The sequence below is a fragment of the Pseudorca crassidens genome, chromosome 19, assembly GCF_039906515.1.
Source record: "Pseudorca crassidens isolate mPseCra1 chromosome 19, mPseCra1.hap1, whole genome shotgun sequence".
NCBI classification, from domain to species: Eukaryota; Metazoa; Chordata; class Mammalia; order Artiodactyla; family Delphinidae; genus Pseudorca; species Pseudorca crassidens.
The window spans coordinates 64,026,171-64,039,727 of NC_090314.1; the positions used below are offsets into that span (position 1 = coordinate 64,026,171).

General features: G+C 56.2%; 1 long non-coding RNA gene across 1 annotated transcript; it reads right to left on the reverse strand.

Moving 5' to 3' along the window:
* Nucleotides 1–1,016: 1,016 nt before the first annotated feature.
* Nucleotides 1,017–8,751, reverse strand: LOC137211960 (uncharacterized). Its single transcript, XR_010937292.1, has 2 exons — nt 6,177–8,751; nt 1,017–2,863 (listed from the first exon to the last, which is right to left on the reverse strand). It is a non-coding gene; the product is annotated as an uncharacterized lncRNA (long non-coding RNA).
* Between the last annotated feature and the right edge of the window lie 4,806 nt (nt 8,752–13,557).

The following is a 13,557-nucleotide window of genomic DNA, read 5'->3' on the forward strand; positions in this document are numbered from 1 at the left end:
TTCCAGGGGCCACCTGCCTTCTGTGGCTCAGCCCTTCCTTCATCTTAAGAGTCAACAACGGGTTCAGCTCTTTCAACATCACGTCACTCTGACCCTCTTCTGCTTTCAAGGGCCTGTGTGATTACACTGGGCTCACCCTGCTAACCCAGGATCACCCCGCGTGCAGGTCATCTGGTTAGCAACCTTAATTCCAGCTGCAGCCTTGACCCCCTTATCTCGTAACATATACATATGTTCACAGGTTCCAGAGGTTAGGACGTGGGCTTCTTTGTGGAGCCGTAATTCTGCTTCCCACAGAGGGGGTTCGATAAATGCACACTGCACAAAGGCCAAGGGTGAAATGAACCTAAAAACGTCATGGACCACCGCCCCCAACTGCCTGCCTCACGAACATTCTTTGTGCCTCTTAGTCACTTAAAAGTGCTTCTGTAGAACCACACGCTCTACAGATCATCTGCTCGGAGAAAACCAGCCGAGGCTGGGCTGTCCCCTCACGAGGACCCCTGCGTTCCACCAACAACGTGGCCAGGTCAGGGTGCCTGACCCCATCCTCCTCCATCGCGGCCCTCCTCCCGTAAGCAGGTCACCGCTCCCCACGAATCCCAAACGCACCGTTGAGAATCACCTCTGAGACTTCACTCCCCCGTCTGATACTTTTGGTGAACTCTCCCAGCGCAGGTGGGTGGATGCCACCCTGGGAAACCACATATCGATAAAAATCTGAATTTACCAGGAGAGTCTTCTAGAAGTTGGTTACTCATTACCAAAGGACCTGGCACAGAGGAGTGTTTTAATACAGGAGCTGTATTAAACTGTACCACTTTGAGAGGGTCGGAAAGCCTTGTCAGGCGGGCACCAAACATTCTGCCACCCGTAGGAGCCAGGGAAGCAATGGAAACGACAGATCAGGCTGGGGAAGGTAGCCCAGCAGCCAGACCGATGCAAGCACGCACACGTCATTTTATGCTGGTGACGTGAAACATTTCACAATATTATCGCTGATTCTATTTGGACAGCTCCTTCTCTCAAGCCCAGACCAAAGTTGGCTCTTTTTTTTTTCCTTTCGTCTTTCTATGTTTTCCTTGTGAGAAAGAACCAGGACCAGTTGCTATAGCAACCAATTTATTTCTGCAAGTGCATTTAACTTTCATCCAATGTTCTGTTGGACAGGAAGTTTCTCCTTCTGGGGGACTGACTTCCGCAGTCTTCCGCACGCTGGCTCTAAACCCGCAAACCCTTCTCCTGCTGCTGCCTTAAGAGTTAATGCACATATTTACTCCCCAGGGGAAAAAACGAACTTTAAATAAAAGGTTTTTGGAGGAGAGAGAAAAACAAAGTAATTACATTTCCAAGTCTGCTGTCATGAGACAATAAGCTTGTAGGGTCTCTGCAGAAGGTTGCCACCTGAGTGCGGGCTCTCTTTTCTCCTCCCCTCCCCCACAGGGTTCAAGGAAGCTATTCATTTACCTTTTCACTCAGCAAATATTTATCGGGCTTTTCTCTCTGCCAGGTCCTACGCTCGGTGGTGGAGAATCAGAACTGAATAAAACAGAGACGGCCGCTGCCCTCCTGGGCTTTGCCGTGTGTGGGAAAGACAGGCATGAAACGTCTCCCCCTCAATCACTAAGTGACGGTGGCGATCACAGCCGAGAAGAAAAGTACATGAGGAAGAAGAAAGAGGTGCTCAACCCCGGCCGGACGGTCTGGAAAGGCCTCTCTGAGAAGGTGACACTGAAGTTGACACCAAGAGTCCAGACCCGCAAGGAGAAGAGAGAACTTGCTAGATAGACAGCAAGCCAGGTGTGTGACAGCCTTGAGCTGGGAAAGAGCTTCCAGGCTAGAAGGGAAGGTGAGCTTCAACCAGCCGTGCAGGGAGAGGGCAGCAGGGGCGGGAGGGCCCGGTCGGGCCTTAGTGTTTGCCTCTCCGGGCTGGGAGATCTGGGACTTGGCGTCAGCAGCAGCGAGGTCACTAGCATTTGTCCGGAGCCCTCTGGCTGCCGAGGTGAGTGACTGCAGAGGACGCGGGTCGAGGCCGCCTGGCGGAGGTGAGTCAGCCAGAGCGGGCGATGCCGCTCAGGTGAGAAGCAGCTCTGGAAGAAGACAGGCTCCGTGGCGCCAGCGCCCTGGGCACAGTGTCCCCTGCGGGCCTGTGTCTGCTCCAGAGCAGAAGGTCCGCGAGGGCCGGGCCCTGCGGTTCCGACTGGGCAGCCCAGTGCCCCCTGCCTGTGGGCCTCACAGATGTGCCACGTTAGTTTCCTGGGCCGCAAACTGCCACCAGCTGGGTGGCTTAAACGTCACACGTGTATTTTCTTGCACTCTGGAGGCTAGAAGTCCAAAGTCAGGGTGTCGGCGGGGCGGGCTCCTTCTGGACGCTCGGAGGGGGAGCCCGTCCCGTGCCTCCCCTCCAGCTTTTGTAGCTGCTGGAAACCTTGGCCGTCCTGGCCTCGCAGCGGCCCCTGCCGTCCTCTGTCCCTCTGTCTCCCCCGATCTCTTGTAGGAACTCTTGTCCCTGGGCCTAGGGCCTGCCCCGCATCTGGGACGGTCTCGTCGCAAGGTCCTTGATGACGCCTGCAAGGTCACCTTCACGGGTTCTGGGGGTGAGGACACGGGCGTGTCTTTCGGGGGTGCCACCGTGCAACCCACAACATGTGTTACCTGGGTCAGTAAATAAGTGCATCACGTTCGCTCCGCTTAATCACTTGTCAAAGAGAATGCGACCAGCCCAGGGCCAGATGCCAGGAGGACCCTGTGGGACGAGGTCGGCTGAATGAAGAACCAAGTGTAGGTCAGGCGCTCCCTCCGAGAGCCAGTCCTGACAAACAACTGGGTCTGCTGTGTAGCACAGAGAGCTGTGTTCAATATCCTGTGATAAACCGCCATGGAAAGAATATTTTTAAAAAAGAATGTATATATATATATTACTTATATTACTTATTACTTATATAATTACATATTATATATATATAACTGAATCACTTTGCTGTACAGCAGAAATTCACACAACATTGTAAATCAACTATATTTCAATAAAATATATATATATATATAAATGATGTATTACTACAAAGAAAAAGAAAGAAAGAAAGAAAATCCTTTGCTTCTGAACCAGCCCTATTTTCAGGGTGTTTTTAATTCATCATCAGTTTCCCTAAGTCGATCTTTTAGAATTTTGTCCAGAACCCAGCATTTCTGACTGGTAGAACTGACTCACTGTCAATATACAGACAGAACTTGACACAGAAAGACAGACTTCACGTCCGACCAGTGGACACGGACCCAGCCTGTGGTTGAAGCCCTCTTCCTGCCGAGACTGACAGAGAAACGAGTGCCAGCTCGAACCCTTCCGGAAGCAGTTAATAGTTCCAACATCTGCATTTGAGGAAGAGACAGGCTGTGATGGCTAATTCTCTGCACCATCTTAGCTGGGCTGAGGGATGCCCAGTCAGCTGGTTAACGATGCTTCCTGGGTGTGCCTGTGAGGGTGTTTCCCGAAGAGAAAAGCACTTGTCGGGACTTCCCCGGTGGCGCAGTGGTTAAGAATCCGCCTGCCAATGCAGGGGACACGGGTTCAAGCCCTAGTCTGGGAAGATCCCACATGCCGCGGAGCAACTAAGCCCGTGCGCTACAACTACTGAGCCTGAGCTCTAGAGCCCTCGAGCCACAACTACTGAGCTTGAGTGCCACAACTACTGAGCCCACGTGCCACAACTACTGAAGCCCAAGCGCCTAGAGCCCGTGCTCCACAACAAGAGAAGCCACTGCAATAAGAAGCCCGCGCACCACAATGAAGAGTAGCCCCCGCTCGCCGCAACTAGAGAGAGCCTGCGTGCAGCAATGAAGACCCAACGCAGCCAAAAATAAATTAATTTAAAAAAAAAAAAAAAAGAACACTTGTCAGGAGACCAAGAAGAGCCACCCTCATCAACGCAGGGGGGCGTCATCCAATCTGTGAGGGTCCGAAAAGAGCAAAAAGGTGGAGGAAGGGCGAATTCTCTTTCTCTTGCTGAGCTGGGCCATCAGTCTTCTCCTGCCCTCAGACATCAGAGCTCCTGGCTCTTGTGCCTTTGGACTCAGACTGGTTTTCACCACCAGCTTTCCTGGTTCTCCAGCTTCCAGATGGCATATCGGGGGACTTCTCAGCCTCTATATTTGTGAGTCAATTCCCACAGTAAATCTCCTCTTATACACATACAGGTATGTGTTCTATTGATCTGTTCCTCTGCAGGACGCTGACTGATACACAGGTAACAGGAAATGCTCCTCCAAATATCTCGGTCAAGGTCCCCGGGACCACCGTCCCATGCTGGGGAACAGACATCTCGTCACGCCCGCCATCGTTCCTCCACAGTCTCTGCCGCCCAGCCCCCAGCCCCGACTGCAAATGCGCGGAAGGCCCTCTCCTGGTGCGACGGCGCCAACCATGGAGACTAACGAACGGCAGCCACTACAGCTTGGGAGGGCAGTCTGTGCACCCACCTCCCGGGCAAAGATGCCCCGAGCACGTCTGCCTTCGCGGGTTAACCACAGGCACCGACGCTTAGATTAGGGACCCCACTCCTCCCAAGGAAGTTCTCCTCTGGAGACCCTGCCATCCCGGTGGCTGCCCGGCGGACCATCCTCTCTTCCGGTATGACGAGTCCGCCTCCTGTGACCCAGGACAGACGGGAGTCGGGCCCCTGAGTCGGGCAGGTGACCCTGCAGGAGGGCAGGCAGGAGAGCATGCTAGGAGCCGAAGTCCTCGTGGAGCTCGGAGCTGCGGCTTCTCTTTCCAGGGACGCACAGGCTGGTGTGTCCGGAACTGGTAGTGGCGGGGTGAGGCGAAGGTGGTCTCCAGAGCTGGGAGGGACCCCCTTTCAGGTCTCCAGACCTGGGAGGGCCTGGGACGGCTGACCACACTGACCGGCCTTAAAACGCCCCGTCTCTCCTCAGCCGAGTCCCCTGGGAGGTGGAGGCCCCGTCTCAGGGGCCTCCCAGCTCAGGTGTGCGTTTCTCTCCTCCTGGCACGGGTGCCAGCTCTACCCTGTTAGCGCCTCAGCCCCCAGGGCCTCTCTACTCTTCTCCAGGGGCTCCCCTAAAAGCCTCTTCAGTCTGTGCTCCACTTGTAATAAAGTCCCAAGGCAGCTGGGTTTAAAGACACAATTACGCATTATGAATAAAGGGCAGCGGCATCTGAGTGTGCCGCACGGCTTCTGTTGGTGACCCAGGCAGGCCCGTCCTCCCCCCGGAGCCGCGGGCGAGCCACGGGCCCCTCGGTGCTGGCAGAGCCTGAACCAGACACGGCCCCTGGCTGCTCTCGCGGTGACCCTCCTGCAAAGTGACGAATGTTAACGACCTGCTTCCCCCATCTGCTAGGGCCGTCACTAAGATGCTCCCAAACGCTTCCCAAAAGGTTAGTTCTTTTTTTCTCTTCCTTTTTGCTTTTTTCCAAATATTTATGAAGAGATTTTCCATTTATCCTGACACATCTTCTCCACCGTGGGTGTCAGCTGGGAGGGCTCAGACAACAAACTCCAGAAGGTGTTTTCCCCAAAGCAGCATCTGGCTCCATTGGCAAGTGCAGCGGGCAGCTTGCTGGGGATCGGCCGAGGCAGAGGGAGGAGGGACCCAGGGTGGGCAGCCACGCGGCCCCCAGCCCGGGCCCCCAGCTCTGGGAAGCACGTGGGGTCCGGGCATCGCGAGAGAGCAGGGTGCATCCACCGTTTGATGTCCCACAGCCCCGAGCCCCCGTGGGAGCCCAGGCACGGGACCCTCAGAGCACCCCCACCTGCCTCTCATCCTTCAAGCCCTCTGATCTGATGCCAGAGTTCCTCCACTGTCCCAGGTAAACCGCGCGGGTGGGAACCGGCTCCCTCGTTACCTGTGGGGCAGGGTGCTGGAAGGGAAGGGCTGGCTCGGACCCCAGGTCCCCAGGCGCTCCCATCCCAGGAGGTGGCCTGGAGGTAGAGCCACAGCCCCCCTGTGTCCTCACCAAGGAGCATTTCCCACCTGCTGGGCGGAAAGGCAGACAAAGGGCCAGACAGCGTGACCCACCCCAGGGCGGAGGGAGAGCCTCACAGAATCTCCCAGATCACACCCGATTAACAGCTGCCTTCCCCAGTGATCCGAGGGCATAGCCAGCCCAGCTGATGCCAGGACCACCACACACACACACCCTCCCGCCATTTCCTGTTAGTTACCACAGAGACGGAGCCAGGCTGCGGGTGCCAGCGTGGAATTCAGCTGAGAATCACTTTCCAGGAGAACTTGGGTCCAAAGCCAGGCTGGCCCTGTGCCCTGATCCCTTCCCAGGCTGTGCATTAGGAATTCCTCGGTAGCTTTAAAAAATACTGATGCCCTGAGTGTGTCCAGAGTGGTCAGACTCTCTGGGAGTGGGGCGTACATTTCTAGGGTTGGCCATTGTCAAGGGTATTCAGGGTTGAAAACTATTGCACTGCGGGAAGCATATGTTCCACGGAGACAGCCAGTTCTAGGCTGGAACGCGAGCTCTTCTATCGACTATCTTTGACCTTGAATAAGTTTCTTGGAGCCTCAGTTTTATGATCTATAAAATGGGGGTGACAACATCTTTCTTGTTATAAAGGGCCTGGCATATTAACTGCTCAGTAAATTAGAGCTTCTGTTAATCACATCCCATCATGAACCCATCTTGTGGGACAGAGATTGTTGAAGCTGGACACGCAGAGGAGCCCAGCAAGGACGCGGGTCAGGGAGCTGAGACGCACAGGACCATTCCCTGCAGAACTGTCTCCGGGTGGAGGCTGAGAGCAGGCAATTCAGCCCCCTGGCAGTGCCATCCCACAGGTGACAGCACTCTCTACAGGTACCGCACCAGCCCAGAGAAGCCTTCTCCTTGAATTTTTAAAAGACCTAGAGCATTTGAAATAGCCCCTCTAGGGAGTCAATTCATCATCCGTCCTCTGTTTACGTGGAAACGGTCTGTTACCAGATCCAGCGAGTATGGAGCCAGAGGCAAGCATCTGCCTGGTGCTGCCTTGCGCCAGGGTGGTGGAGGAGGCCTGAGAAGCGCACAGCCCTTGTGCCGGGAAACAGGTGCTGTGGGCAGACACGCGCAGGAAGACACCAGTGATTCTTCGGACTGCTTCCAGAGGGCCCCCGAGTCCCGGCTGCCTTGTTCATCTGCACAATAAACGTGACTTCTCAGTTCATGTGACGCGCATCTCGCAGTGACATCAGATTTGACGATGGGTGAGGGGTGTGGTCGGGGTCAGCTGGGACCACACTTCTCAGGATCATCTCCTTCCAGTCTGACAGCAGCTCTGGGAATGGGGGAGCACTGAGTGACATGCCCCAGAGCTGTTCCCTCCCCCACTGTTTGCCACCGGCCCAGCTCTCTGGCCACAACAAGATCTCGAAGAGGGTTTTGGCAAAGGACGGCAACGATTTTAGTAATGTCGTTGTCACCCAGAAGCTCCACAGTCATAGGTTCCTATGGGGACAGAAAGCGGAAAGTCAAAATTATAGTAAAGTCAAAATTATAAGTGTGGCTTCTGGAAGCTGACTGCCGAGCGCAGAATCGGGCTCCCTCCTGCACAACCCTGGGAGAAGGACTCACCTTCTCTGAGCCTTCATTACCTCCTCGGTTAAATGAGACCAATCACAGTATCCATCTCAAAGGGTTCTGGAGAAAATCAGGCGCGTTAGTATGCGGTGGACATTCAGGACGGAATCTGATGCTCGCGAAGCGCTGAGGAAACCTCAGCTCTTGGAAACCTCATGTCAGTGCCTTGTCTGGGCTTCCTGAATCTGTGCAGCAGCCCCACGATGAGGCAGGTGCTTCGTTCCCCCTTTCACCAGGGCCCAGAGAGGTGTGGCCGGTAGCCCAAGGCCACACAGCTGCCGGTGGCAGAGCAGGAGTGGAAAGCTTCAGTGCCCCGACTCCAATGACCTGCCCTTTCCTCTTCATGAGAAATGGCCTCGGAGAGGAAAGCAGCAAAGGCCCAGCAGCTCCTCCATAACGAAGAGAGTGGGAGAGAGGAAGCAGAGCGCCAATATTCGGTCGATTTCCATGATCCAGAAAGGTGTCTGCAGAATAAAGCAAGCTCTCCCACCCAGTGGCAAGCGCAGCCCCAAGGGGGCCAAGAGCAGCCTCAGCCCCTGCCCCAGTGGGCAGCCCGGAGCCACAGGAAGCCGGAGATGAAAAGAAAGGTGGTGTCGGAAGTCGCCAGCCCTACCCTGAGCCAAAGCTTTCATTCCGCCGCAGGGTGCTTGGCAGCAAAGTTCTGCCGGAGAGGCTGCCTTTTCTTCGAGCTCCTGCGCAGGGCGGTTATATTTTAGGAATGAAAAGCTCCGCTTTGGTAAGAGCACAAATAAATGATCCCCGTTCGCGGCAGAACAAGCGGTCACTGACCATCTTCCCCAGCCCCGTTCTCAAGCGTTTCCACCTCCTGCACTGCCGACACCTTCCAGCCCTGTGAGCATCGGCTCCGTTTCAGAGGCTGGCTGTGGACAAAGGGACCTCTCAGCCTGTTTGTCATGTCAACTGTTTGAAAGGAATGTTCTCAGAATAACCGGCTAACTGTCAGCGTGCGGGGCGGAAGCTTCGGCCAAGTCAGGTCGTTAATACCAATACACTCATCAGCGAGCGGGGCTGGTTCCCGAACAAATTCTAGAGGCGGAGACCACCCAGTATGGTGACCCGAGTGCGTGCAGGCCTAACGGGATCTGCCTTGAAAACACACGGGTTTGAATAAGCCCACGGGTCCAGGAGGGTAGCAGTCCAAGGCCAGAGTTGTCACGAAGAAGCCGCCGCTCCTGAACGGGGGGTGGCCCCTGTCCTCCACTCTGGCCAACAAGGCCGGGCGATGGGGTAGCAGCTGGGGGGGTGGGGGGCTCCATCACCTGCCATCAGCCCGGCTCACCTCCACCTTCCCAGGGAAATCGGGAGTCTGCTTCGTCCCACCTGGGTTGCAAGGTGCAGGCCTTCCCTAACCTCTCCAGCTCCATGTGACTTTGAACTCGATTTCATCTGGATAAATACACGGAGCTGGGGGGGAGCAGATGTGGGCAGAGGGACTTCAAAGACCCTGAGTTTCTGCCACCCCCGGGGTGGGGGGTGCAGTGTGCGGCTGACAGAGCCGGGTGGGGCCCGGGCTCAGTGGGTTACTCTCTGTTCAGCTGCAGGTTCTTCTTCTACAAACTGGCGGGGGAAAGCAACCACCTGCCACAGCTGCTGTCGTGATAAATGACTTAATGTGCACACAGGCGCTGGCACACAGAGGGCACTCACGAAAGGCGGCTTCCCCTCCCTCTGCACTTTTAGGGGCTGGCCCGGCGTGGAGACTGAGCCCGCCACTGCCTCACTGCGGCAGAGCTGGAAGAGAACGTATCCAGCTCCAATCACCTTGCCTGAGACAGAAGTGATACGCTAAACGAAATGGAATAAACTCGAACATGAAGCCGGGTACCACTTCCCGAGCTGCGCTGTCCCTCAAAGGGTCCTGCTGAAATACCGAAGAAAAGGAAAAAGGTCGTCCTCGTGGTGCACCCAACCTGATGGGGAGAGGCTGTCAGGGCCAGGGTCTGGGGGCGTTCTTCTCGGATCCGAGCAGATTGGATGGGTTGCAGATAAGCCTCCACACTGAGCCAGGCCCCGGAACCTTCTAAGACGCATCCCCAGCCCTTTGCTATAAAAACTCAAAATCACTCTTTATGTCTGTTCACCTGACATACCTCCCAGGCTCCCCAAGTCCCCCTATGAAGCCTTGTGAAATCAGCCAAACCACCCGCTTGGGGCATGGAAATGAGATACGACAAAACGTTGCCACACAAGGTCATTATTTCTGGAGGACAAAGGGGGACAACCAAGATTTTGATAAAGGCTTTTCGAGTGCCCCGAACCAGCCAAGGGCGTCTCCCTTCGCGCTCGCCTTCCTCTGCCTGTGACCGCAGAGGCAGCCGCCTCACGGCTTTGATATGCATCTTACGGGGTGGCAGCGGCTGCCACTGTATCCTCTCCCACAGCAGCTGGCCGGCCGAGTCACCCTGCAGTTGGGATCGTCGGACGGTTCTGAGCTCATTGAGGCTTTGTCTCCACCGCCGAAGTAAAAAGCCAGGAATTGTGGGAACTACCCAAGTGATCTGCTGAGGGGGAAGGAAGCCACTTTGTTTTGAAAAAGACAGCTTTGGAGGGCCGGTCTCAATACCTCCACCTTCTCAGCTGTCCAGAGAGGTAATGATGTGTATGATGCTTTGTCCCCTCCCCCCAAGAGGAAAACGTATCCCGAGTGGCCCCCTGGGGGAAGATGCCGAGCGTCCAGCCTCTCCAGAACAGGAGCGGTCCAGAGCCGCCTCCAGAGAGAGCGAAGGACACATCCCCCCTCAGCTCTGGAAATGTCGCCCGGGAGAAACTGCAGGGACCTCAGGTGAGGTTTACATACTGCCGTTTAGAGCCCTCTAACCCGGCTGAGCAGAAATCCCAGATTTAAATTGTGCTCGCCCAGGCATGGTGAATGGTCGCAGACGGTCTTGAGTTTGTTCGAAGTCCCCTCGCTGGCGGCCAAGTCCTTCCGTGACTCCACACCCTTGCTATCTCAGGACGAGGCATGCTTGCCAGCTGGGGGTCCACAGAGAGAAAAGCAAACCACCAAGCTCCCGTTGGAGTCCCCTCCCCTCTAGTGAATTAACAGGTAAAAATAACACGGTCAAGCAACACTCAACAAGCACAAAGAGGCTGTTCAGTGTCTTGGAAAACTCTGGCCTTGAGGTCATCGGGGTCTGAGCTGGGATCTTGCAAGGTGTGAGACCTTGAGGAAGTTACCCTCTAGGGGATGCGTTTTACACTTCCTTTTATTCTCACTATTACCCCCCTTACAACACCTCAGGAATCCAAGGCACAGAGAAGTAATTTGCTTGGTGGTCTCCAAAGAAAGGTAGAAAAGGGAACGTCTACTGCTCATTCCATGAAGGGTTGGGGTTGCTAAGTGGATGCGGTGGGCAAGGCTACTTTATTTGACCCTAAAACAATTCTGGAAGGGGGGCTGGAGACCTGTCGTTCTCCCCAGTGGTGCTGGCTTGTCCAAGATCACCTTGCTAGTAGTGGTGGAACCAGCACGACATGGCGACTGTCTTGGCTCCTAGTCGGGCACTTTTTCAACTCTCCCGCACCCTCCTCTGAGAACGGCGGGGTGGGAGCTGGTCTAACAGTGCTCCGATGAACAGAGTTCTGCCTCCGTGGGACTAACCCAAAGGTCGCTTGTTTGGAGGCGGACCCCGTCATCCAGATGTCACCTCTCCGACCTCAGAGGAGATCGAGGGAAGCTAGTCGCCGCACTCACCCACTCCCACAGATCAGATCAGTTGTTCTCGAAGTCCCAGAGGAAGGCTGCAAGCAGAACAGAAGGGAGGGCTTGTCCTTGAGTGACTCAGGGGCTGACTTAGGGTGTCAGTTTTCACACCATGTTTCATGAAAGCCTAGGTCCACAGGGGTGTTTTGGGGGCTGCAGGGGATGGTGTGGGGGGTGGGTACAGGTACCTTGGGTCCCCCATTCAACCAGAGCAATGCCAGCTATCGCCTACAGGGCTAACTGGTGGGAGACCTGGCTTGTTTACAGTGGGCCTCTGTTTAAGATTTAATGTGAAGCAAAGATTTGCTGCTTTTTTTAAAAAAAGAAGAGAAAGAAGAAGAAGAAAAGAGAAGCTTGAGATCTACCTTTCTGGGAGCTTCTGAGAACAGAACCCAGAATTTATCCTCATGGAGATTAGGGGCAGAGGTAGGCAGCCCTGTTCTGGGCCAGAGCAAGTGGTCTCACACCTGGTGCACACCTTCAGACACACGCTGGGTACCTGCTGCGTGCAGAACCCGGGATCAGGTGGTGGGTGGGTGACAGTGAAATACACATGATGGCTCTTGTCCTTTGAGACTTGGAAGAAGCAGAACAAGCACCCCAAAGGCAGGAGAAGGGGCCAAGTGCTAATTAATGCCGCTATATTATCTTGGAATTTCCCCCCTCTTATTTACAGGCTCTATTTTCTCCAATCAGACTACCATTTTCCAGGGGGCCAAGAAACACTGCTCGCTCAGCAAATGTTTCTTAAACACTTCCCGTATATGTCAGGTATGGGAAACGCTCACAATCTCATGGAAGAGAGACCAGTAATTCCAGCATGGGGTAAGTAACTTTCCTTGGGTAGCAGGGGCCACGGAAAGTGCCAAAAGGAGGTGAAATTTGCATCTGGCAAGAAGAAAGCCGCTCTCCGTAGACCTCCTTTCCTGGGGTCCAGGGCTGCACCCCGCGCCACCCGTCGGTGACGCCAACGATGTGAGCCTTGGGAGGGGATGAAGTAAGGGCATAGACCTCCTTTCCTGGGGTCCAGGGCTGCACCCCGCGCCACCCGTCGGTGACGCCAACGATGTGAGCCTTGGGAGGGGATGAAGTAAGGGCACGCTGGACATCCAGGTGCCGGTCTCTGAGAGCCTCCTAGAGGGGAGAGTTTAGGAGGAGCCCGGGTTGGCTCTGGAGAAGGGAGCGTGTCCAGGCTGGGATCGTGCCAGCAGCAGAGGCAACTAAGTGAAGCCAGCAGGGCCTGAGGCAGAGCCTGGCAATAAAGGGAGGAGGTGAGGGAAAGCCAGTTAAGCTCGAGTAGAGCGAGAGGGAAGAAGTAAAGGCATTGAAGAGGGAGCTGGGAGAGAGAGGGAACCAGCTGGGGGCGGAGACGCTTGAATCCAGTACAAGTGGGGTGTTCCTGGACTGGCAGACATGTACCATCAGAAATGTACTGGGGGAGGAGCGTCGCAGCTTCCAGCACAGTTTCCCCGTCCGTCCATAAAACAGGGATCAGGTGTTCTTCCCAAAGCGCCGCTGGCTGACACCTCCCTTCTGCCTCGACTGTAAAGTCTGGGTCCTGCAGCCCCTGCCGGCGGATCTGCAGGAGCTGGTGGCCCGGAGCCACCTAGGTGGGGGGAGGGAAGTGGCCGGGGCCTGGCCTGTCTCCCAGCTGTGACCCCCATCTGGGGCTTCTGGAAATCTGACCTGAACACTCCCACTCCCACACTCACGCCTACACATTCGTCACCAGGTAAAGGCGCGGATAGGGCACGGGGGAGCAGGGACACACACAAGCACACCACATATTAAAGAGCCCCCAGGGCCATGTAGGGAAGGCGGGGTGTCCTGGGCTGGGAAAGCGGGGAGGCTGGCCACGCCGTCTCCCCTCGATCCTCCTGGGGAACCCGTGCCCCGGCTCCGTCGCTCTGATAATGTGAACGAACCGGAGAGGAGAGAGGAGCGCGCGCGAGCGCGGACAGCGGAGAGGCGCGGAGGGAGAGAAAATCCGGGCCGGGCGAGAGGGAAGAGCGGAGAGCGCACACCCGGCAGGGGCCGAGGCTCGAGGGGCGGCGCCGAGAGGCGCGGGGCGCGGCGGCGGCGGCGGCGGCGGCGGCGACGCGGAGGGCGCGGGGCGGAGGCGCGGGCCGAGCGGGGAGGGCGGGCCGAGAGGGAGGAGCCCCGGTCGCCGCCGCCCGCCCGCCCGGCGGCCCGCGCAGCCCGCACTCGCCGCCGCGCCTCGGAGTTTGAGCCCCGGCGCGGCGCCGCCCCCCGG